At 39.7% G+C, this 22673-nt stretch overlaps 1 long non-coding RNA gene across 1 annotated transcript; it reads right to left on the bottom strand.

Annotated features, from left to right (window-relative positions):
* LOC148217012 (uncharacterized) lies at nucleotides 1–6639 on the bottom strand. Its single transcript, XR_015795282.1, has 2 exons — nucleotides 4128–6639; nucleotides 1–3055 (listed from the first exon to the last, which is right to left on the bottom strand). It is a non-coding gene; the product is annotated as an uncharacterized LOC148217012 (long non-coding RNA).
* Nucleotides 6640–22673: the final 16034 nt, after the last annotated feature.

Genomic DNA, 22673 nt, shown 5'->3' with positions numbered 1-22673 from the left:
TCTTACTCAAATAGTTTATTTAAAAAATATATATTTCTTCCAATTCAGATCATCTCACAAATAACAATTTATAATATATGTATGCCATCAGTGAATTGAAACAAGGTTTATTGTATACATGTTTAAACAGTTTTATATGCAAAATATGCATTTTTTAAAATATTTTGTTGTACACTTCCTGTTCAGAGCAAGCACACAAAACAATATTCTTTCCCTGTGTCATGAAGTTGTAAAAATTAACCAAGATAATGGTATATTTAAATGTGCAAATGGTGATATGCACTTTTAGACCAATTTATAGGTATACGATCTTCAATCACAGTGTATTAGTGGAAACAGGCATGTTATTGGTCCAAGCCAATTGAAATCTCTTGTGCGTGATCTACTGAAGCGAACTCCTAACAAGGGGGGCAAGAATGAGAGACGATCTCAGCCTCTGATAAGCTCAGACGTAACTGCGTATGACTGTGCAGGAGCCCTGCTAAAAGCCAGCGAGAAATACATAGGAGTCCTGCTTGGTGAATTCTACACCCATTCCAATGGGGATATCAAATAAGTCCTGGTCCTCTCCTTTTAAATACCCAATTCCTGTTACTGAAACAAAAACAAAATCTAGTGAAATGTATCAGTCCCTTCGTTCAAATAATCAATTCTGCATCCCATTAGCCTACTATCATACAACACGTGTGCATATCTATGCATACATTAAAAAAAAAACCCAAAGTGAAGGCTCCAATCTTTCTTTCTTTCTTTCTTTCTTTCTTTCTTTCTTTCTTTCTTTCTTTCTTTCTTTCTTTCTTTCTTTCTTTCTTTCTTTCTTTCTTTCCTTTCATTGTGTTTAAACGTTCTAGCATCCAGTAGTTGTATACAAAACATGCATTTGTGGGATAAATTATGGACATGGCATGAACGAGTTTACAAATTATATTCTGTACAAAATAAAAAAAATAGATTAAGTGCCTCATGGTCTTTTCCTTCCATAAGTTCTCAAACACACACAAATGAAATTATTTTCCTGTTCCTAAAGCTATGTGCTTAGAGAATAGGACTGAAAGGTTTAAAATACATGTACAGTATTTTTCAGTTATTGTAAAATTCCTTTGACATTGTGCGATGAAAATGTAAAAATAGGTATAGGTATTTTTCCAGAAATAAAACACACAGCTAGGATAGTATGCCAAAAAGAAAAAGAAAAAAAAAGGCAAAATAGCACTTAGTAAAGAGAATACAAAATCAGTGACTAATACTGAGGATTGTACGAAGGACTGATTTCAAAATACCTATGCATGAAAGTTACATATATAGTAGTTCTAATACTACCAGTTCATTGCTTCTGGAAGCAATGTTTAGCTGATCCCTCCTCCCCTTTCAAACCTATTAGATACACATCCAGATAGACTGACACATTGGTATAAACTATTACGTGTAATCATAGTGCACTATAGTATTCTGCAAGAAAGCAAAATTGCATTTTAAGAGCTGGTAAACCTCGGCATTCTTTTATCTCTTAAATATCAAGAATGAGCATAAACGTGAAGGGAACAAAATTAATTTAAGGCATTCACAACTGACCAAACAAGACTTGAGACTGCTTGTTAGGTAATAACTGAGTACATACCTGGGATTTTTCATTATATTTAACTGCTGAGTGCAGACATGCTGCATAAACAAGTATGAATGATATAAATGTCAACATTATGGCTTTATACAAGTGCATAGTTTCAACTGTATTAATGGAATATGAATAATACCATTTTATAAAAACAAAATGGAAAAAATTAAAAAACACTTTTGCAGCATTACAATACAATGTATTTATGTACACACCAAAATACATACAACACACAGTATAATGGTCACTTTTTTAGATGCAGTCCTCATCAATGTGGTATGACCCTCCCACCCGTTGCTTTCTTTTGGCAAAGTTGCTGGGAGCGTTTCTCTGCAAAAAGCTGAATAAGGATAGATTCTTCATGACTCTCCATGCTTTTAATCCCTGTTGTGAGTCTTTCCAAGAGAGATGTTGTGGAACGGAGCTTCAAAAGAATCTTCGTAATACAGGTAGTCCTTGAGTTACAACTGCAATTGGGACCAGGACTGCTGTCGCTAAGCGATGTGGTCTTAAAGTGCAACATCATGTGATCACATTACTTAGCGATGGCAATCTAGGCAGTCCTGGTTCTCCATGGGGTCTTAAACGGGAAGCACAGGGAATCCCAGGTAAGGAGCATGGGGGGGTGTGGGGGAGTGGGGAAGGCCCTGGGAGGCCCAGCGCAGACCACACATGAGTCAGGCGAGGGGGCGCTTGGTGTGACGCAAGCTCAGAAAGGCCAGGGAATGAGGGTGCGGAGTGCATGCGATCACAGAGAGGCTGGGGAAAGAGGGTGTGGGGTGTGTGTGCAATTGCAGGGAGGCTGGGGAAGGAGGGCATAGGTTGCATGTATGTGTGCGCGCGCATGCATGTTTGCAATCTGTAGGGAGGCTGCGGAAAGACGGTGCTGCGTGTGCATGTGTGATCACAGGGAGGCCGTGGAAAGGGGCACAGGGGTGCATGCCTGTGCATGGCCTCCCTGCGATCCCACAGAGGCATGGGAGGAAAGAGGGTGTGGGGGGGTGCATGTATGAGAGTTTCCTCATCAAGCACACACCCAGCACCCTCATTCCCCCGCCTGTCTCAGCTTGCGCCGCACTGAGCACTCCCTCCCCCAACTCCTGTGTTGCCTGCACCAGGGCCCTCAGGGCCTCTCCCACCCCCCGCGGCACCTTCACGCTCTATATCTGGGACTCCCTCTGCTTCCCCCTTAACAACCTGTGCGTCTTGGGTTACGATGACAACTGGGACTGTCTGGATTGCCACAGCTGGGACTGCCTGGATTGCCATCGCTAAGCAATGTGGTCACATAATGTTGCGTTTTACGACCGCATCACTTTGCAAGGGCAATCCTGGTGCCAGTTGCAGTCGTAACTCAAGGACAACCTGTACAATGTTTCTGTCTTATTTCAGTGGGATGAAGATCACCATGAAGAGTCAACTGCATTCACAGAAGGCAGTTAGCTGAGAAAAGAAAAGACCTCAGTCAGTTTAAACATAGTAGATTCAACTTCATAGTCTGTGGGCTCTAAAGGAAATACCAAGCCAGAAGCAATGGGCAGTGAGGAAATGCTGGATCTCTCAACCAGTCTGGTTCACATCAGCAAAGCAAAAAGTTCTCTATCCTCTTTGTATATGTATTTATCTTAAGCAGCCATTCACTTCTTTCCTTTCAGATACACAACATCTTGTTTGTGGGAGACCACTCACTCTCATTTCAAACTGATTTTCACAACCCACTTTGTTATTAGAGGGAAGAGAATAACAAAAGTTGTTCCAGGATCGGGATTACACTATTGTATCTGAGAATGGTGCGCACAGGGCAAAATTTACCACTCTCAACAATGGATACCCCTGGTCACAAAGGTGCCCCACAGAAAGTCCACACAAATGAACCTCTAGGTTACAATGAAGCAAGTTGTTTAGGTTTGGGGTGATGGTGGGGTGGGTGAGTGAGTAGCCGTCAGAATAAAATTTAGCTTTCATCGGATTCAAAGGGAAGCTTGCACTCCCCTCAAAGGTGATTTGGAAATTAGGTAATCCAGTCTAATTTAAAATAATCTGTGGTGGGGGAGACAAGAAATTTCCATCATTCCTATTCTAATATGATTATCATTTGCAAAGCAACTTAAACCACAGTTTATTACAAGAAGGCACACCAATGCATGGAAAATCAAGTTATATATGCAATATGCAGGTAACCAGCTAAACTCTGAATCACACTTTAAAAGAAATATGTTGTTACCTACATATGAGCTTGTAGCAACATGTGACAGAACAAGGAATAGTTCTGAATGTTCAAAAATGGATTTGCAGAAAGGCAGCCATACATGAAAAGTCACACGTGTAAGAAGCATGTGTAAATATAAGGCATTTTGATATTACAATTTCAAGGCAATAAAAAATCATGCGTGGATCAAATTATTATTATTATTAATTAGATTTTAAGCCAGCACATAAACCTCTACTGGGAAAAATCGAAAATGTATGCTGTAAGAAAACCAATCCATTATCCTATAGATATTCATCCATTTACCTCTTTAGAACAAACACATTGTTACCATCATCGCTATCATCAAGATCGTCCTCAGCATCATCAATATTAATATCAATATCATAATCAATATCATCAAATGACCAATACCACTCTGAACATGCCATATCAATCAATCTGGAAAACAAGGTTTTATTATGAGCCAAGTTAAAAACAATTCGGAATATCATAACTACTGAAACATTGTTTTTCTTGCGCATGCATTATTATTTGTGACACAAAATCTAAGAATCATATGCACAAGTCTTGTATGCATTCCTAAAACTGACTCCTGGATAACGAAGTATGTCTCATAAAGTGTGCAAACATATGCACGGATGCTTCTCACTACAGATGATCCAGGGTTTTCATTTATTGTCTGGCTACAAACTGGAATGCTGAAGCAGTGGCACTCATAAATCTTACAGAGTCACCTCACCCTATTTCTGAAAGCATTTTGTCAGTGCTTCAGAAATTTTCCAAGGAGGAAGAAATAAGAAAAAAGCAGCAGTTTCCTTGGAACGTTCTAACAACTTCCTAGTCATAAAACTTTAGACAGACACTACCACTTATAGACAAAAGTTTGACAGAAAAATATAATTTAACAACATGTGCATTTATCTCCATTGCGTCACATTCTAAGTTATGAAGCACATGCAAGTAAGTTTATGTACTTCATACTGAATTACCTTATTCTGCAAATGTAGACTTATTGCAATTTGACATGTCAAAAGAAAACCTAGAAGCAGTAAAAAACTGATGAGTTTTGTGTGGTTAAAGCAACTATGTGGGTTTCATGTTAGGCTTGCATATTTTCTCACTAAATGGTTTATCTCTAGCTAAGTGAATCTGAAGTTCAGTTGCTCCTGTCTGTCCTTCAAATTTTCTCTGCTCATATAGAACAACTCACAGTTTTTCTTCCTGGAGTACAGCTCAGTTGGATAAACGTTATCTCTGTCCCTAGTCTCCACTGTGGCATCACTGGGTGGCATCTCAAATTACAGTCGTGTGAAAAAGAAAGTGCACCCTCTTTGCGTTCTATGGCTTTACGTATCAGGGCATAATAAAAATCATCTAGTCCTTAGCAGTTCTCAAAAATAGGTAAATACAACCTCAGACGAACAACAACACATGACATATTACACCATGTCATCATTTATTTTATAAAAAGAAAGCCAAAATGGAGAAGCCATGTGTGAAAAACTAAGTACACCCTTACTGCTTCCATAGGTATGAAGAGGCTAAGTAGCAGCCAGGTGCTGCTAATCAAATGCCCTTGATCAATTGATCATCAGCAAGTGTGACTACCTCTATAAAAGCCAAAGTTTTAGGAGTTTGCTGGTCTTGAGCATTGAGATGTGTGTTAACACAATGCCCAAGAGTAAAGACATCAGCAATGATCTTAGAGAAGCAATTGTTGCTGCCCATCAATCTGGGAAGGGTTATAAGGCCATTTCCAAACAATTTAAAGTCCATCATTCTACAGCGAGGAAGATAATTCACAAGTGGAAAACATTCAAGACAGTTGCCAACCTTCCCAGGAATGGATGTCCCAGCAAATTCACCCCAAGGTCAGACCACGCAATGCTCAGAGAAATTGCAAAAAATCCAAGAGCTACATCTCAGACTCTACCGGCCTCAATTAGCATGTGAAATGTTAAAGTTCATGACAGTACAATTAGAAAAAGACTGAACAAGTATGCTTTGTTTGGAAGGGTGGCCAGGAGAAAGCCTCTCTTCTCTAAAAAGGACATGGCAGCACAGCTTGGGTTTGCAGAGTTGCATCTGAACAAATCACAAGACTTCTGGAACACTGTCCTTTGGGCAGATGAGACCAAAGTGGAGGTGTTTGGCCAGAACGCACAATGCCGCATTTGGTGAAAACCAAACACAGCATATCAGCACAAACACCTCATACCACCCGTCAAGCACGGTGGTGGAAGGGTGATGATTTGGGCTTGTTTTGCAGCCACAGGACCTGGGCACCTTGCAGTCATTGAGTTGACCGTGAACTCCTCTGTATACCAAAGTATTCTAGAGTCCAATGTGAGGCCATCTGTCCGACAGCTAAAGCTTGGCCGACATTGGGTCATGCAACAGGACAATGATCCCAAGCACACCAGCAAATCTACAACAGAATGGCTGAAAAAGAAAAGAATCAAGGTGTTGCAATAGCCCAATCAAAGTCCAGACCTCAACCCGATTGAAATGTTGTGGTGGGCCTCAAGAGAGCTGTGCATAAACAAATGCCTGCAAACCTCAATGAACTGAAGCAATGTTGTAAAGAGTGGGCCAAAATTCCTCCACAACAATGTGAGAGACTGATAAAGTCATACAGAAAATGATTACTTCAAGTTATTGCTGCTAAAGGTGGTTCTACAAGCTATTGAATCATAAGGCGTACTTAGTTTTTCACACATGGCTTCTCCATTTTGGCTTTCTTTTTGTAAAATAAATGATGACATGGTATACTATGTCATGTGTTGTTGTTCATCTGAGGTTGTATTTACCTACTTTTGAGAACTGCTAAGGACCAGATGATTTTTATTATGTCCTGATAAGTAAAACCATAGAACTCAAAGGCGAGTGTACTGTCTTTTTCACACGACTGTATATGGGGCATCAGAGAGAAGCAGAACAAAATGAACGCACACTTCTGTCTGCTCTAGAGCTGAATAAGACCGAAGAACCTCTCATGAGATTTTGATGGAGAGTTCACAAAGGAGAATTCAAGTGCATCTTGGTAAATCAGAAGAATTTATTCAAGGATCAAGGGCATCCATGATGACCTGACTCTGCAAACCTAGCAATGAAGTCTCCAAGAGATATCTCATCCTCTTCAAAACTAAAGCCTGCCCTTTCTGTCTTTTATAAGGAAATATGTGGCTTTTGTTTTTGCTTCTTCAGATGCTGATTAGTTAATCAAAACGATCTGATTATTAATCAAAAGATTTTAAAATTTTGCTAAACCATTAGAGCCGTACCGTCAAAATGGGTCAGCAGTCTTTGTAAGTTTCACTGCTGTAATTGTAAACCAAAATACATTTGGCTGTCAAAATGAAAGAACATCTCCATTACAGCAATATAAAAATATCTTTTTGTCCAAAGTTTGAGTAGGTTGCATTCCTGTTTATCATATTAATCTATGAAGGAACAAGCTAAACATCTAAGCCTATTTCCTTAATAAGAAACATATGTCTCCCCAAAACCCTTGATATTTAATTTGCAGTCGATATCATTTATAAAGATGTATGCATACCATGTATCAATTGTGTAACACTACATGCACATTATTCTATATTTGTGCATACATACACTTGCACACGCACTGCGGTGGCAGTTTGCTATCTCAGTTACCCGGAGAGCCAGATATAAGTTAGGTTTATCCTATGAGGGTGGGCCACGGGATACACTGTGGGCAGTGTGCCCTCTGATGCGAAGTGTTAGGTGCAACCACTTAAGTTGCTGTCAAATAAAAAAACTGAATGTGACAGAAGAGGAACACTATTAAATACAAACCAGTCATGTCAGTTGAATTGTTTTAATATTAATTTTAAGTTACACAGAAAGCACATTTATTGCTAGCATCGTGCAACCTGCTTTAATTTAACACAGAAACAACTGATATACATAAACTGGGTCCTGTACGAAACAAGGCGTAACAAACCTTTTCCGGGTTGATCAGCAGTAAAACTTTATTTCAAGCGTTTGCAAAGGCAGGTGGACTCCTCAGCATCAAAGTAGGAAGCCACACCCACCTACAGATCTCAGCATAATTTATACATTTCTATCCCGTCGCTCAATCACTATCTTGTTTTGTTATTGGTCAGGCTCACATTCTTGTCCAGTATTACATATGCAAGACATGTAATTTAATATTCATTAGTTTAGTGCTCATGCTCAGTTCTACTCTTCAGCTGAAGGCTTTGGTTAGTTGATAAAAACTTCATTTAGATACTTGTAGTGAGTTCTAATACAGCGCTCTATTCATCCCTTATCTCTAGCTAGCGTCAACCTACGTGAACTCACACAGAAGAAGAAGAGGCTTCTTTATTTTAGAAGGAAGACCTTTCTGTTCCAGCTACCTCCTGCTTTTGTTGCAACCAATCTTAAATGTGCTCACACAGCAGAAAAAAAAAATATTTCTTTGTCTGTTTAGGTTAACGTTATGCTCCTTCCCAGAAGGCCCCCCCCCCTTTTCTCCTTTAAATTTTTTTTCTATCTGACCTCTTTATGAAACAATCGAAGTTTCCTTGTTAATGTTGGTCGAGTAAAAGCTACCTTTTTGTCACTAATAACTATTACTTTTTAGCATTTCTCACAATCCACACTTTTTCTTTTATTTATAATTATTAGTGACACTTTGATACCCCTTAAATTCTTTCAGAGCGTATTGGATTTCTTTTAGGTTAAGGTTTTCTGTTTCCCTTTTTACTATTCTTACCATCATGACTCTATTTCCTTCTGGTGTTTCTCTTGGGACTATGGCTAATTGCATTCTTTCAACAGTGTATGTAATTATTTTCATAAGTAGTGGTATAAAACAGGGTATTAATATTATTCCCAGTATTCCCACTATGAGTACAGTTCCCCATTTACTCCAACCTCCCCCTACACCAACATTTGCACTCACAAAACCAGCACATCAGGAAGGGTGTGAAGTCTTGAGTTAGTAAGTTCCACAGTTGAAGTTCTTCTTTCAGGGAATAGTATTAATATCCACTCCTTTCTGTAATAATCCAGATGTAATCGAATCCACTATATCCACTGTTTAGTAATCCAGTTATGAGTAGTGGTAGTCCAAATATAATAGTCCAAATATCCAAATATAATAGTTCAAATATAATCCAGTTATGAGTCCACTGGGTGTATTTTCAAGTTTGATTGTTTCCGCAACTTGAGTTTGAGGGGTTCGTTGGTAACTTCACAAATCCACTCTTTTGCTCCATCCACTGGTCCCTTGACTCTTGTATAGTGGTCCACCCTTTTTCTTTTGTTCGGACTGCAGTCTCTGTGGTTAGGAGAACCTGATAAAGCCCTTCCCACTGCGGTTGGAGTTTTTCCTCTTTCCAACTTTTTATCAGGACCCAATCTCCAGGCTGGAACCGGTGAACTGCAAATTCGAGTGGTGGAGTTTGCGCCAACAGACCTTTTTTCTAAGAAAAGAAAGTGATCTGGACAGATCAAGCACATACTTTCTTATGATTTTACCTTTTAGTTCCATAGCATTTTCTTCCCAGTTTGTCCCCATATATGGAATACCAAACATCATTTCGTATGGTGATAATCCAATGTCCCTTCGGGGTTTTGTTCTAGGTCTCAGTAGGGCTAGAGGGAAGCACTTTGTCCATGGTAACTGCAATTCTAACATCAGTTTGCTCAGAGCCTCTTTTAGCATGCCATTAGCCCTCTCTACCCTCCCAGAAGAAGGCGGGTGCCAGGGTGTGTGGTGTTCCCACGGAATGTTCAAGGCTTGCATTACTCCCTGTAACACCTTTGCAGTAAAATGGCTCCCGGAATCGCTATCCACCTTTGAGACTATTCCGTATCTAGGTATTATCTGTTCTAGAATAATTTTTATCACCATCCCTGCAGTAGCTGTTGTTGTAGGAAATGCTTCAATCCATCCAGTTAAATGATCTACAAAAACTAATAAATACTTCATTCGGCCACTAGGTGGCAACTCGGTATAATCTACTTGAATACATTGAAATGGTCTCAAGGCGGGGGATCGCCCCCCTTGTGCTTTTTGTCGTAAGGCTTGTCGATTTACCTTCTTACAAATCATGCATTTTTCAGTTACTTGCTTGGCTATTGTATAAATCCCTAAACACCCATACTTTTTCAGAAAAAGATCTACTAAAGCTTGAAGTCCCCAATGACTGCTGTCGTGTAAAGTGTTCAGTATTTCCCTGGTTAAGGTTTTATTCAACATCTGTCTCCCGTCTGGCAACATCCACTTCCCCAACTCATCCTCCTCCGCTCCTACCTTCTTCAATTCCTCTTTTTCTCTTTCCCCAAACACCGGCATCTGTTCCCCAATTTCTGGTAGGGTTGGGGCAAGATACATAATTTCTTTTCCCCCTTCAGCTCCTGCTTCTTTTACCTCTACATCTGCCAAGTTATTTCCCACTGCTTCAAAGCTCCCTCCTTTCTGGTGACCAGCGACATGAACCACTGCTATCTCCGCTGGTAACATAAGAGCTTGCAAAACTTCTTTTACCAAGTTCTCATGCACCAATCCTTTTCCTTTGCTGGTCATTAACCCCCTCTCCACCCAGATCTTTCCAGACATTTGCACAACTCCGAATGCGTACTTGGAGTCGGTGTACACTGTCCCTATTTTCCCTTCCAGCAAGCAAAACGCCTGTTTTAGTGCATACAGTTCACAAGTCTGGGCTGACCAATGTTTTGGTAAACTCCCTGCCTCCAGCACCACTTTCTTCGTACCATCGATCACTGCGTATCCATTCTGTTTCCTTCCTTCTAAGACCCTGGAGGACCCGTCTATAAAAAGATGTTCTCCTTCTAAGGCTGTTTCTAGTAAATCAGGACGTATTTTAGTTTGCAAGTCTATTACATCCATACAGTAATGCTCAAGATCTCCTTGTTCTCCCCTTTCATTGGCTAAGAACTGTGCAGGGTTTAAATTGGGATCTGTTGTTAAAATTAAATCAGGCTTTTCCATTAAAATGGTCTCATATTTAAGAACCCTGGAATCCATGAGCCATCGTCCTGCTTTTTGGTGCAAGATAGCCCTCACTTGGTGTGGGGTGCTGACTATCAATGCTCCCCCAAAAGTTAGTTTCCTGCTTTCCTGCACCAATATTGCAGTTGCTGCTACAGCTTGCACACAGACAGGCCAACCTCTGATTACAGGGTCCATTATTTTGGATAAAAAGGCTACAGGTTTTCTTTGCCCTGCCCACTTCTGAGTCAATACCCCTTGAGCAATGCCATTCTCAGTGTTTACATACAAGTGAAATGGGTTTTCCAGATTAGGTAAGTTCAACACTGGAGCTTGACTGAGAGTTCTTTTCAAAGTTTCAAAGTTTTCCAGTTCGCTTTTCTGCCACTCTAAAATCCAAGGTTCCTCCTCTAACAGCTTAGAATACAATTCCTTGGTCAGAACAGCATAATTGTCAATCCATAATCTACAATATCCTACCTAGCCCAGAAACCTCCTCAGCTCTTTCTTTGTCTTAGGTACGGGCTGAGTTGCGATTCCTTCAATTCTGCTGGGCGAGATTTTCCTTTTTCCCTCACTGATCAAGTGTCCCAAGTATTTAACTTCCCTTTCCACATACTGCAATTTTCCTTTAGATACTCTTAGTCCTTTTTCACCAAGAAAAACTAACAATCGGTTTGTAGCCTGCCTCACTTCATCTTGCTTTTTTCCTGATACTAACAAGTCATCCACACACTGGATTAAAGTAACTTCTTTAGGTAGAATTAATTCCTCTAGTACTTGTTCAAGCACTTGCCCAAATAAATTCGGTGATTCTGTAAATCCTTGTGGTAAAACAGTCCATTGATATTGTTGTTTCCTCCCTGTATGAGGATTTTCCCACTCAAAGGCAAAAAGGGGACGGGAATCCTCATGCAAGGGGCAAGCCCAAAATGCATCTTTTAGATCTACCACACTAAACCAGGTATGGTCAGGTGGGATTTTCCCCAATAATGTATACGGATTAGGAACCACTGGATGTTCTAGCTAGTACCACCGAATTCAATAATCTCAGGTCCTGAACCATCCTATAGGTCCCATCTGGTTTCCTAACAGGGAGAAAGGGGGTGTTATAGGGGGACATAGAAGGCTCTAGGAGCCCATCTCTTAGGAGACCCTCTATAACTGGTTGCAACCCTCTTCTCCCTTCCAATGAAATGTTATATTGTTTTTGTCTAATTATTTTAGTAGGTTGTTTTAACTGTACGCACAGAGGAGGCATCTGTAGCCCTCCCCTATTTCCCTCTTTAACCCATACTATTGGATTAATTTGCTTTTCATCTTCTTCTCTCAAAACATACATCCTTTCACTATTGTAATCATTCTCAAATTTAATACTTAAGTTCAACAGGTTCAAAGCATCTCTTCCCAATAGATTGATACCTGCTTCAGGGATAAAGAGCATTTCCTATTTTACTTTATTTTTCCCTTCAATGCCAATTTCTGTCTCTTTTAATTTATTGACCAGGAAGGTTTCGCCTTTAACTCTGGAAACCTTCATGGTTTGTCCACTTAATTGCAGACCTGGGGGGAAACAAACTATCGAGGTTCGTGCTGCCCCTGTGTCTACTAAAAAGGTGATTTCTTCTTCTTTGGGTCCCACTAATAAATTTATCAAGGGCTCTTGGTGGGATCCCATTATCAAGTGCCCCTGATCCCCCTTTTCTTCATACTCGGCCATGTTATATATTTGCCTTTCCCGAGTCTCATAGGGGCAATCTCTCTTAAAGTGGCCCCTCTGCCCACAACCATAGCACTGTTGGGGGTTTAGAGCCCTTTGCCCTCCCTGTGGTGAAGGGGGTGTTCTGTAATTACTAGCCCTTTTATTTGTTATTGGCGGTCCCCGTGGTTGGTTTACAGATCGGGGCCAGGCTTCTACTTTCTTCTTTACTGGTTCTTGTTTATTTATTTCCTTTACAGTAGTTATCATGACCCTTCCCTGTTGTTTTACTCTTTCATCCTCTCTTCTCACATACACCCTCTGGGCCTCCTTTAATAAATCATTAAGAGGTTTTTCGGCCCAGTCCTCTAACTTCTGAAGCTTCCTTTGTATATCAGGCCAGGCCTTGGTCACAAAATTTACTTTCAATAGTGCCTGGGCAGTAGCTTCCTCAGGGTCCATACCAGAATATTTCCTCATTGCATCTTTCAATCTTTGCAAGGAAGCCGAAGGGGCCTCATCCCCTTCCTGCCTTAGATCAAATGCTCTGGCCATATTTTGGGATTTTGGCACTGCCTCCTTAATTCCTTTTACTATCATACTTTTCAAATCTTCCATAAAATTTCGGTGGAGGGGATTATTGTTGTCCCAATCTGGTTTATTCAGGGGAAATTTCTGGTCCCCTATTGCATTATTCGGATGTTCTCTGTCCCATGCTCTAATGGCTGCTGTTCTGATCAGCTGCCTCTCTTCTCCGGAAAAGAGAGTAGCCAATATTGCCATCATTTCTTCCCAAACATAGGTATTTGGTCCTAGCATGGTGTCAAACTGTTCAGCTACCCCCACAGGATCTTCCAAGAGAGGTTTTAACTCTCTCTTGAATGCCCGGACCTCTGTACTTCTCAGGGGCTCCTGTATGTAACTAATAACAGGCTGTCCCTGAGCATTTAAGCCAGAAGTCATTTCCCTCAGGGGAAGCATATCAGATTCTTCCTCTCTCTTTTTCTGCCGACGGGTTCTATCCGTCTCTATGTCTTGAAGATGAAAGGGCAGGTTTTTCAAATCTTGCTTACATTGTTCCAATTCTTTCTTTCGTTTCTCATACTTAGTCTCCTCCTCTATCTACCTGGGATTGTAGGGAGGAGGTAATAATTTCTTAGTTTCCTCTGCCTCTTCTTCTTCTAAGACCATTAATGATCTTTTAATTTCCCCCTCTTTATTTTTACTAGGGGGAGGCCATTTATTAGGGGTCCAAATCAGGGCATAATCCAATTCATTGTCCACTGCCCTACGTTCTTTAGATTTTACATAATCATGTAGGGCATGGCACATAAAATAATCATTAGATCCTTCCCTTGGCCAAGCGGGCAAGCCCTTTCATCTTCCCACCATACAAAACAACACAAATTAACCATATCCTCCTTGTTCAAATCCAATTTTTCTATAATATCTGAACAGGGAGGACTAGTCCATCCACTAAGTAGTCTGCCTAGTGGACTGTCAGGATTGATTTTTAACCTAGGATTTTTCTGAATCTTTTTAATGCATTTCTCTTTACTGGAGCTTCCTCCTCCCATAGTGATTGGTTTAACAGCCTTTTTAGTCGCACTGCGTCCGTGAGGCAGTGTTTTCGAGCCCTGTCTCCCCTCTCTCTATAATATCTAGACCCAAGGACAAAACTGTCTTTCCCTGCCAGTCTCCCAGCACACGCTGGCCTTTTAAAGACTGACCTGGCAAGAGAGCTCCTGCAAGTTACGTCTCCTAACCCACGTTAGCCTTTTTCTCACAAAAAAATTTAAAGACGTAAACCCTCGTATCTAGACTACAGAGACCATCAGCAATCCATCACTTCGCTTCCTTCGCACCTGGCCGGTCCCCTCGCGGGAATCCGGAAACGCAAGTTTGAACACACACTCAGTTCGCACTATCCTTGGAACTCTATCAGTTCCTAAGCATGTCTCGTGCGCTTCACATAGGTCCCTAGACTCACACAAGGCCTACCCAAGCACCAGACCGCCGAGGCAGTACTTTGAACCCCCTTTGGCTCGTTTCTTACCTGGGTTCGTGCACGAAATTGTCGGTCTACTTTTTTTCCTGGGCCACGGACTGACACCTCACCGGCCCATGCTTGACCCAAAGGACGAACTGACGCCTCACGCAGGTCCCCCTCTTTATTTTACTGCTTCACCAGCCTCTATTTTGCAGCCTCGGGTCCTCACGGGTACTGGGTCTGAGGCCAAACTCCACTAAAGGACTGCTAAAGTTTAGCAGGGCGCGCCTTCCTCCTCTACAGTGCGTCCCCAGGCCACCAGATGCCGATTGGCGATCCCGGACGAGCCCCCAGTTGTACGAAACAAAGTGTAACAAACTTTTTCTGGGTTGATCAGCAGTAAAACTTTATTTCAAGCATTTGCAAAGGCTGGTGGACTCCTCAGCATCAAAGTAGGAAGCCACACCCACCTACAGATCTCAGCATAATTTATACATTTCTATCCCGTCGCTCAATCACTATCTTGTTTTGTTATTGGTCAGGCTCACATTCTTGTCCAGTATTACATATGCAAGACATGTAATTTAATATTCATTAGTTTAGTGCTCATGCTCAGTTCTACTCTTCAGCTGAAGGCTTTGGTTAGTTGATAAAAACTTCATTTAGGGGAGGCGGAGCTGGCGTCGCGGCGGTACGGTGTGCGATCTGGAGCTCCCAAGTTCGCAGCTGATATCTCCGATGCTGGACGGTCCCGAAGGACCTAAGCCGTCCCGTAGAGACGGCGACTAGATAGGGCACGTCCTGTTGATCCCAGGGATATCGCAAAATCTCTGGTTGATCCGGGAGAAGTCCCTGAAACCAGCGACGGAGCGGCAGCCATTGAGACTGCAAAAGCCGGGACAGCTCCAAACGGAAGAAGAAAGTGTGTCAACCGGGTGAGATGGACCTTTATTATTCAATTTTGCTTAGAGAACACCCTAAGTAATCCAAAGTGAATTTTTAAAAGTGAAGAAAAGTGGGACTAAGCGGCGAGATTAAGCCTTTGGGAAAATTCTTTTTAGTTATTTAACTTTCCCTTTTTATGGACTTGAATCTGGCAGAGTGTGGTTTATTTCATTTTTAAACTCAACTGGATTGGCTTCTCTGTTTGATACTCAATAATTTCTGATTTCAAGCATTAGGACTAAGATTTTTTTTGTGTGTTTTAAGAAGCATATTTCTTTTTCTCTTCTTTTCTCTTTTTTTTTCTCTCCTCTCTCCCCGGCTGGGAAAGAGGAAAAGCGAAGCGAAAGCCAATGAAAGAAAGTAGCACTGCCACCTAGAGGCTTGGATATATATATATATATTGTTTTTTCTACTGTGACTTGTTTTACTCATATTCAAGGACTCTTAAAATGATAGCGAAGTGCATCACAAACTGTTTATATAGGTGCCACCTGAATAACTATAAACAAGACAGCGGAGAGTGGATTCTGAAAATGTTTAAGGTGGAAAGCCTGATTTAGTCACAAGAGCCTTGGACATTTAGTGGCAGTAGCGTACTTCTTGCTAGAGCCTTGGTTTTTTTTTTTCGTTTTTTTTTTTCCTTTTTTTTTTTTCTTCTCTTTTTGTTCCTTTCTTCCTCTCTACCTTCTCTTCAGCTGGTTTTCTTTTTTTTTTTTTTTAAAAAGAAAAGAAATTTAGCTTTCTTTTCCTCTTCCTTTAATTTTTTTTAACTGTATACTATTGGATTAAGGCGGACAAGTGCCTGAAGGTTTTTCCTTTTCCACTCCCTTTTATTTCCAGGTTTTTTTTTATCTCCTTTCTATTGTTTTTCATTCTCATTTTGTGGAATAGTATCTGTGGTTCTTGCCTTGATCTCTCCCTCTTTTCTTTTTTCTGCAGCTTTAAGCATCAAGATGAGCAAGAAAATAACAGCCCCAATCCCATCAACGTCAGTAGCTTCCTCTTCACCTCCTGGGAGACAACGTTCAATTCAGACAATGATACAATATGAAAAAGAGAAGGAAGTGACATTACAGGCAATTATGCAAGAAATTCAGAAGATTGGAAAGAGGACGGAGAATATTGAGCATAGAATTGAAAAGGCAGATGAAAGTATACAACAGATGATGACAAAATATGAGGAGAGATTTAAGAAAATTGAAGATGAAGACATACAAAGAGATAAGAAAATTGGAGATATCGATACTCGACTGAGTGAAGTCGAAAAAGCCAGGAGTGACTTGCTAGGATGGGAAATTGATAAATCAGAATACTATTTGAGATTTCAAAACATAGAGGAAGGAAAAGGTGAAAACCTTGCGGAAATAATGACAGAAATACTGGCAGAAGCATTGGAGATAACCACAGAGAAGATGTCAGATGGGATGGATGAAATTTTTCGTGTCTATACGAGATATGCAATGAGAAATAAACTACCAAGAGAAGTACACATAAGATTTACTAAAAAAACTATTAAGGCACAGATACTCCAGGTGGCAAGAGAGAAAACACTAAAGTACAAAGATAAAGAAATCGTAGTCCTGAAGCAGGTGCCAAGAAAAGTAAGAGATATAAGAAGGCAATATTCATTCCTGACTAAAGAGCTACTTAGAAGAGGAGTAAACTACAGATGGTTGATTCCAGAAGGTCTTCAGTTCACTTGGCAGGAACAAAGACAAAGAGTTGATACAGTCCAAAAAGCAGAGCTATTCTATTCAGAATTCTTTAAAGGAAAAGAAGAAGACACACAAAAGGAAGAATCGTTAATTGAGTTTCAAGAAGAAGGTGCAGCAGCAACTGGAAAAGAAAAAGAAGAAAGTGGGGGAGATGGTGTTCCCAGAGAACAACGAGAAGTAAGATCTACTAGAGCAATTAAACCCTCGTATAAAGCCTAATATGGAGGAAAGAAAATTGATTACGATCAATATAAATGGACTTAATCTGGCTATTAAAAGAAGGAAAGTATTTCATAAATTAGAGAAGTTAAAGTTTGATATAATTTGTCTGCAAGAAGTACATATCAAAAAACAACACGAATATTTGTTGCAGCAAAAAAACTGGGTAAATTATTTACTTCCTTGACACAATGTAAAAAAGAGGAGTGGTCCTATATATTAGAGATACAATGCCAGCAGAACAAATCTATGCGGATGATGATGGAAGGATTTTGATGGTTGAAATAATAGATAATAATGTTAAAATTCTTTTAATTGCAATTTATGCTCCCAATGACAATCAAGAAGAATTTTATAGGAAATTACATATGAAAATAGCTGAATTGGACTATGTTAACATCTGTATGATGGGAGATTTTAATGGAATAATGAATGATCAATTGGACTATAAAACACAGAAATTGACAAAGAGAACTAGGAAGACATTGCCAAAATCCTTCCTTCGAATGATAGAAGAAATAGACTTGAAAGATGCATGGAGAGAAAGAAATCCAGCAAATAAACAATATACTTTTTATTCAGACAGACATACATCTTGGTCTAGAATTGACATGATATGGATGTCAGCGGACTTATCGGCTAACATTCGAGAAATTGAAATACAAACAAGTACTTGGGCCGACCACAATCCAATGGTAGTTATTTGGAAAGGACAACGGAAGAGATTTAGATGGACTTTAAATAATAGGATACTAAAAGAAAAAGATTTCAAACAAAAAATAGAGAAAGAACTTACCTTCTTTTTTAATGAAAATAAAAAAGAGGATACATCATTACAGAATCTTTGGGATACAATGAAGGCTTATACAAGAGGTTTAATAATTGATTATACAAGGAAAAGAAACATAACGCAGAAAAAGACTTTTAAACTACTGGAGAATGATCATAAAAAATTGGAAGAAGAGTTACAGAAATCCCCGCAAAAAAAAGATATTAAAGCGAAAATGGATCTAATTAAACATAAAATGGGATTAATGGAAAAGGAGGAACTGGCACAAAAAATTAGAAGTGCTAAACAGAATTACTTTGAAGATGCAAATAAACCAGGTAGATGGCTAGCCTATAAACTGAGAAAAGAGAGAGAATCAAAAAGGATTAATCAATTGATAAATGAAGAAGGACAGATCTGCTTTGGTAATGAGGACAAGAAAAAAATTATACAAGACTACTATGGAAAATTGTATTATCAAGAGAATGTACAAGAAGAAGAAGTAAGACAATATTTACAGAAAGCGAAATTGCCTCAGATACCTAAAGACATTGAAATAATGTTAGAGGGGAATATAACTATGATGGAATTAACAGAAGCTCTAAAAAAACAGAATGTCGGGAAAGCCCCGGGTCCAGATGGACTGCCAGTGGAATTTTACAAAACCTTCCAGGACATATTGAGCCTTCAACTATTGGAAGTTATGAATGAGGTTATGACAAAGAAGAGGATACCCCAAACATGGACTGAAGCATATATTACACTTATACCAAAGGAGGACGCTGACCCACAACAGGTTAAAAATTATAGACCTATATCCTTATTAAATTCAGATTATAAAATTTTTGCTTCAATATTGGCAGAAAGACTAAAAAGATATTTGAATAACTTTATCCATGTTGATCAAAACGGATTTTTGCCAAAGAGACAAATTAAAGACAACATGAGAGTAATTCTCGACACATTGGAATACTATGAGGCACACCCTGAAAAGCAAATGGCCTTGATATTTTTAGATGCACAAAAAGCCTTTGACAACGTGAATTGGCGATTTATGCTACTGCAATTGGAACAAATGGGCTTTGGTAGAAAATTTACCCAAGCCATTGAAACAATATATCATAAGCAGACTGCAAAAATTATGATAAATGGAGATTTAACAGAACAGATAGAAATAACAAAAGGGACGAGAGAAGGTTGTCCACTATCGCCCTTGTTGTTTGTCTTAACATTAGAAGTGTTGAAGAGGAATATAAGAGAAGAGAAAGAAATAAAAGGAATGAAGATCAAAAAGGAAGAGTACAAATTGCAAGCCTTCGCAGATGACCTAGTATTTATACTAGAGGACCCACTGGAAACAGCACCTAAATTAATTGAAAAGATAGAACAATATGGAAAAGTAGCAGGATTAAAAATAAACAAAGATAAAACAAAGATATTAACAAAGAATATGTTAGCAAGGCAAAAGAAAGAATTGGAAGAAGTCTTGGAAATACAGGTCACAAACAGGGTTAAATACCTAGGGATATATATTACACCAAGATGTAGTACATTGAAGGAGGATAATTATGTTAAACTTAAACGACAGATTGCAATAGATCTGACAAAATGGGAGAATTTACAATTATCAATGATTGGGAGAATATCCACTATTAAGATGAATATATTGCCTAGGATCTTATATCTATTCCAGACAATTCCAATTCGTTTAGGGAAAGAGTTTTTTGATGATTTAAATAAAATTGTATTGAAATACATCTGGCAGGGTAAAAAGGCAAGAATAAAGCTTAAATTACTACAAGATGCAAGAGTAAGAGGTGGGTTTGCCTTGCCTAACTGGGAATTATACTATCAGGCGACAAATCTGATGTGGGTAAAGGACTGGATAACTTTAAGAAATAATAGACTATTGACCTTAGAGGGACATGACCTGTTGTTGGGCTGGCATGCTTTCTTAGCATGCGAAACCACGAAACGAACGAAAACACAGGGCTACTTTAGAAGGCATTATATTCGAGAGGCATTGTTTTTAAACTGGGAGAAGACAAGAAGACAATATTATTTAAAAGTTCCACGATGGATATCCACTATTGAAGCCTTTTCTTATTCAATAACATATAAAAAGGAACAAACAGTTAGATATACTGAGATATTGAATGAAAAGGGTGAACTTAAAACTATGCAAGCGTTGGAAGAACAAGGTATAAAAATGAACTGGTTCTCATATTTGCAAATACAATCTAGATTCGATAAAGATTTTAAAGCAGAAGGTATTTATGATGAGCTGACTGTTTTAGACAAAATTTTGATGGGTACTGATGAAAAGGTGATTAAAAAACTTTATGGACATTTACTAGAATTTAAGATGGAGGAAGAACAGGTTAAAGATACAATGATCGCATGGGGGAAAAATTTTGGATACGGAATTGATTTAGAGAAGTGGCAAAAATTATGGTCTCAAAACTATAAAATGACAATGTCAACTGCATATAAAGAAAATTTGTATAAGATGTTTTATAGGTGGCATTTACCTCCAGCAAGGATTGCGAGAATGTACAAGAACAAGTCTGATAAATGTTGGAAGTGTCATCAGAAGCCCGGTACATACTACCATATGTGGTGGACATGCCCGGAAGCTAAAAGATATTGGATTAAAATCCACACATGGTTGGAAAAAATGATAAAACAACATATAGACTTTAAACCAGAGATATTCCTATTAGGAATTATACCTGAAACATATAGTAAAGAACTGAAATATTTGATTGTAAATGTTCTGACAGCGGCTAGAATTGTATTTGCTAAAAATTGGAAAAATGAAAAAGTACCTATGCAGGAGGAAGTCATTAAGAAAATTATGGAATGTGCAGAGATGAGTAAATTAACATTTGAAATTAGAGAGCAAGAAGATAAACAATTCTATATGATATGGGATCTGTTTTATCAATGGTTGGATGAAAAGATATAGTAATGTAATAGATCAGCAAATTATATAATAGAAACTTGACAAACTGATATAAATTACTATATATATATATATATATAATCAATGGATAAAAATGATATAAATCCTATTATGAAAGCTGGTGTTATAGACTAGTAACAAATGAATAATAATTGATAATTGATAAATATATAAATATGTGTTAGATAGATGACATGAGATTCTATATAAATGATGAGTGAAGATTATGAAAGGATGGCACAAATGATTGGTAACTGGCTGACACACGGTTTAAAATGGAAGATGGTTTTTTTAATGCTTTTTATGTTATTGTTTGTTTGTGTTTGTTGTAAAAAATAAAAAATTTATATAAAAAAAAAAAACTTCATTTAGATACTTGTAGTGAGTTCTAATACAGCGCTCTATTCATCCCTTATCTCTAGCTAGCGTCAACCTACGTGAACTCACACAGAAGAAGAAGAGGCTTCTTTATTTTAGAAGGAAGACCTTTCTGTTCCAGCTACCTCCTGCTTTTGTTGCAACCAATCTTAAATGTGCTCACACAGCAGAAAAAAAAAATTATTTCTTTGTCTGTTTAGGTTACATTATGCTCCTTCCCAGAATGCCCCCCCCTTTTCTCAGATAGAAATTTTTCTATCTGACCTTTTTATAAAACAATCGAAGTTTTCTTGTTAATGTTGGTCGAGTAAAAGCTACCTTTTTGTCACTAATAACTATTACTTTTTAGCATTTCTCACACTACTGAACGCCAGGTCAGTCAATTATAAGGCCCCCCTTATTCACGATCTTATCGGGGAGGAGCAGGCTGACCTGGCATGCATCACCGAGACCTGGCTGGCACAAGAGGGGGGAGTAGCCCTCTCGGAATTATGTCCAGCCGGGTTTAGGGTGTGGCACCAGCCGAGACCCCAGGGCAGGGGAGGGGGAGTGGCAGTAGTCATCAGGGAATCCGTATTGGCCTTCAGGGGCCCTGCTCCGGAAGTTACTGGATGTGAGATCCTGTTCCTGAGGTTGGGCACACGGGATCAGTTGGGAGTGCTGCTATTGTACCAGCCTCCCTGCTGCATAGCAGCCTCCCTGCCTGAGCTGCTGGAGGCCATCTCGGGGTTGGCAGTGGAGTTCCCCAGACTTATGGTCTTGGGGGACTTTAATCTGCCATCCCTGGGGTTGGCCTCGGAGGCGGCTCGGGAGTTCATGGCTACCATGGCAGCCATGGGCCTATCCCAGGTCATCGATGGCCCGACCCGGGACAGTGGTCACACCCCAGATATGATTTTCTTGTCAGAGCAGTGGCAGCGTGATCTGGAGGGGGATTTTATATTATCCCCCCTGTCATGGTCAGATCACTCCCTGGTGGCGGCGGGATTCTCCTATGCTGCCCCCCTCCGCAGGGAGGTGGGACCTATTCGAACGGTCCACCCCCGGCGACTGATGGACCCGGATGGGTTCCAAAGGGAGCTGGGGGTTCTTCCTGAGGCCTTGCTGCACGGTCCAGCGGAGGCTCTGGCCGCAGCCTGGAATAAGGAGGCGGCTGGGGCCTTGGACAGGATCGCGCCTGT

The sequence above is a fragment of the Python bivittatus genome, unplaced genomic scaffold (assembly GCF_059951505.1).
Source record: "Python bivittatus isolate LINGU-HERP-01145 unplaced genomic scaffold, Pbiv_v1 ctg000020_np1212, whole genome shotgun sequence".
NCBI classification, from domain to species: domain Eukaryota; kingdom Metazoa; phylum Chordata; class Lepidosauria; order Squamata; family Pythonidae; genus Python; species Python bivittatus.
Note: the sequence above shows the minus strand (reverse complement) of the source record. Positions and strands in the feature narration are given on the sequence as shown.